The sequence below is a fragment of the Scyliorhinus canicula genome, chromosome 14 (assembly GCF_902713615.1).
Source record: "Scyliorhinus canicula chromosome 14, sScyCan1.1, whole genome shotgun sequence".
Lineage (NCBI taxonomy): Eukaryota > Metazoa > Chordata > Chondrichthyes > Carcharhiniformes > Scyliorhinidae > Scyliorhinus > Scyliorhinus canicula.
This window is the reverse complement of record NC_052159.1, coordinates 5,058,407-5,062,762: the sequence shown is the minus strand read 5'-3', so window position 1 is coordinate 5,062,762 and position 4,356 is coordinate 5,058,407.

Sequence of the window (4,356 nt, the reverse complement as noted above, 5' to 3'; positions counted from 1 at the left end):
ACCTGGGAACCCCACCACCTGGAGGTTCCCCTCCAAGTCACTCACCAGTGAGAATAGGGAATGGGGATGAGAAAACTATCATCCATGATTGAATGGCAGAGCAGACTGGATGGGCCGAGTGGCCTAATTCTGCTCCTATATCTGATGATCTCATTAGCATGGATAGACGACTGGCTAATTAACAGGAATGGAGAACCGGGATAATGGGTTATTTACATAGAAATATAGAACATACAGTGCAAAGGAGGCCATTATCGGCCCATCGATCTGCACCAACCCACTTAAGCCCTCACTTCCACCCTATCCCCGTAACCCAATAACCCCTCCTTACCTTTTTTTGGTCACTAAGGGCAATTTATCATGGCCAATCCACCTAACCCGCATATCTTTGGACTATGGGAGGAAACCGGAGCATCCGCAGGAAACACACGGACACACATGGGGAGACTCCACACAGACAGTGACAGCGGGGAATCGAACCTGGGACTCTGGCGCTGTGAAGTCACAGTCGTTTGTGCTCCTGTGCTGCCCACAATCCCAACTTCTCCAATCCATCATCATGTCTGAAGTTCCTCGTCGCTGGAACCATCCCCATGAATCTTTTCTGCACCCTCTCTCTCTCTCTAACGCCTTCACATCCTTCCGAAAATGTGACGCCCAGAACTGAGCACGATACCATAGCTGAGGCTGAACTAGCAACTCATCGAAATTCAGGAGCAAAGAGGTTAGGGGAAGATGAGAATAAATATTTTCACCCAGGGGTGATAGGGGTCTGGAACCCACGACCTGAAAGGGCGGAAGGACCATCAACTCTAAAGTGTCAGTAGAAGAACATTTAGGGGACAGCGGTCATTGTATCGTAAGGTTTGGAGGTGAATATGGAAAGGGGCAAAGAACAATCCAGAGTGAGAATAATCAACTGGGAAAAACCCAACTTCAATGGGGTCAGGGCAAATCAGGGCCGTCAAAGGTTGGAGTAAAAATGGAGCTGAACAATAAGCTGCTTTCAAAGAAGAGATCGTTCAGACAGAGTTAACGTATACTCCCACTTTGAAGGGGGAAGGCACGGCAAACAAATCCAGGGCTCCCTGGATGACAAAAGAAATAAAAATTTAGACGAAGCAGAAAAAATGCTTATGACCGATGTCAGGTGGAAACAATAGTTGAAAACTCGGCCAAAGGGAGAGGGTTCAGAGGAAAGGGGAGGAAGCAAATAAGAGAAGCAAAGAGCGAGCATGAAGAGAGACTGGCAGCTAACATGACAAGGAAACCCAAAGTCTTCTGTGGGAAAATAATCAGTATAAGGATGGCAAAAGGAAGACTGGGGCTGATTGGGAGCCAAAAAGGGGAATTTATTAGACACAAGTAGGCTTACATTAACACTGTAATAAAGTTACTGTGAAAATCCGCACAATTTACACATATGAACAGGTGGAAAAGCTGACATAAATGAATACTTTGCATCTGTCTTTCCTAAGGAAGAAGATGCAGCCCAGGCCCAGCTGAAAGAGGAGGAAATTCAGATATGCAGAGTATTTAAAATTGTTAAGGAGGAGTGTGGTAAACCACTGAACATACATTATATGTATTATGGTACACTGCCATTATACTCCAGTTATTACGGTAAATCCCAGCCTGCTGGCTCCGCCCAGCAGGCTCTGTATAAAAGTGTACGCTCTCCTGTACTGCCCCCATTCTTGGGTCCAGCTACAGGAGGCTTTACATCCAGCACAATAAAGCCACAATAGTTCACCATTCGTCTCGTGGTCATTGATGGTATATCAAGGAGGTATTGGGAATGCTGGCTGTACTGAAAGTTGATATGGCAGCAGGAATGGACGAGATACAGATACCTGGTCAACTCTCAGCAGTGACCATGATATTGGACCCGAAGCAGAGCGTTTTAAAGCTTTAAGGTGGTGCGAAAAGATTGATCCGTTCTCGGAGTGACAACATAAAAAATAGAGCTTGGTTATTTCATAAACAAACTTTATTAAAACAAAAGAAAAGCAATATTTAAACTTTTAAACTTCAACCCTAATAATAACAGATTACATGTAGTTTCTTAACCGTAACACAAAGATTGAGGGAGTTGCTGATAGTGCCGAGGATTGTCAGAGGATACAACAGGATATGGATAGATTGGAGACTTGGGCACAGAAATGGCAGATGGAGTTTAACCCGGACAAATGCGAGGTGATGCATTTTGGAGGATCAAATCTTGGTATGAATTATACTGTAAATGGCAGAACCCTTAGGAACATTAACATACGGAGAGATTTGGGTGGGCAGGGCCACAGTTCCCTAAAGGTGGCAGCACATCTGGCCACGGTGATTAAGAAGGCAAATGGCATGCTTACCTTCATCAGCCAGGGCATTGAGTACAGGAGTTGAGAATTCATGTTGCAGCTGTATAAAACCTTGGTTAGACTGCATTTGGAGTATTGTGTGCAGTTCTGGTCACCACATTATCAGAAGGATATGGACGCTTTGGAGAGAGTGCAAAGAAGGTTCACGGTTGCCTGGTCTCGAGGGTGTTTGGCTATGAGGAGAGGCTGAATAAACTAGGAATGTTTTCATTGGGAAGACGGAGGCTGAGGGGAGACCTGATAGAGGCCTACAAAATTCTGAGAGGCAGAGAGGTTGGATAGTCAGAGGCTTTTTCCAAAGGGTGGAAGTGTCGATTACAAGGGGCCACAGGTTCAAGGTGAGAGGGGGAAAGTTTAAGGGAGATGTGCAGGATAAGCTTATCACGCAGAAAGTGGTGGGTGCCTGGAGTGCGCTGCCAGAGGATGTGGTGGAAGCAGGGACATTAGCAACATTTAAGAGGTATCTGGATGGGCCCATGAATAGGGAGGAAATAGAGGGATACGGACCGAGTAAGGGCAGAAAGTTTTAGTTCGGGCATCATGGTCGGCACAGGCTTGGAGGGCGGAAGGGTCTGTTCCTGCGCCGTACTTTTCTTTCTTCATTGTTCTAAATAGGGTCAGTGTTGGTACCACAACTTGTCATAATAATGATCTGGAAGAAGGAACTGAGGGCACCGTTGCGAAGTTTGCAGATATAATAATAATCTTTATTGTCACAAGTAGGCTTACATTGCAATGAGGTTACTGTGAAAAGCCCCTAGTCGCCACATTCTGGCACCTGTTCGGGTACACAGAGGGAGAATTCAGAATTTCCAAACTACCTAACCTGCCCATCTCTGGGCTGTGGGAGGAAACCGGAGCACCCGGAGGAAACCCACGCAGACACGGGGGTCCAAACTCCACACAGACAGTGACCCAGTAGGGAATCGAACCTGGGACCCTGGCGCTGTGAAGCCACAGTACTAACCATTGTGCTAAAGGTGCCCTGCCCTCTATATGTAAAGGGACAGGTAGTATTGAAGAAGCAGGGGGGCTGCAGAAGGACTTGGACAGGCCAGGAGAGCGGGCAAAGAAGTGGCAGATGGAATACAATGTGGAAAAGTGTGAGATTCTGTACTTTGGTCAGAAGAATGGAGGTATAGACTCTTTTGTAAATGGGAAAAGGCTGAGGAAATCAGAAGCACAAAGGGACTTGGGAGTCCTAGTTCAGGATTCTCTTAAGGTTAACGTGCAGGTTCAGTCAACAGTTAGGAAGGCAAATGCAATGTTAACATTCATGTTGAGACAGCTGGAATACAAGACCAGGGATGTACTCCTGAGGCTGTATAAGGCTCTGGTCAGACCCCATTTGGAGTGTTGTGAGCAGTTTTGGGCTCTGTATTTAAGGAAGGATGTGCTGGCCTTGGAAAGGGTCCAGAGGAAGTTCACAAGAATGATCCCTGGAATGAAGAGCTTGTCATGTGAGGAGCAGTTGAGGACCCTGGGTCTGTACTCGTTGGAGTTCAGAAGGATGAGGGGGAGATCTTATTGAAACTTACAGGATACTGCGAGGCCTGGATAGAGTGGAAGCGGAGTGGATGTTTCTACTAGTGAGAAAAACTAGAACCAGAGGACACAGCCTCAGACTGAAAGGACGATCCTTTAAAACTGAGATGAGGAGGAATTTCTTCAGCTAGAGGGTAGTGAATCAGTGGATCTCTTTGCCATAGAAGGCTGTGGAGGCCAAATCACGGAGTGTCTTTAAGATAGAAACACTGTAGGCGGCACGGTAGCACAGTAGTTAGCACTGTTGCTTCACAGCTCCAGGGTCCCAGGTTCGATTCCTGGCTTGGGTCACTGTCTGTGCGGAGTCTGCACGTTCTCCCCGTGTCCGCGTGGGTTTCCTCCGGGTGCTCCGGTTTCCTCCCACAATCCAAAAATGTACAGGTTAGGTCGATTGACCATCCTAAATTGCTCTTAGTGTCCAAAAAAACCCAAGAATGTTAGG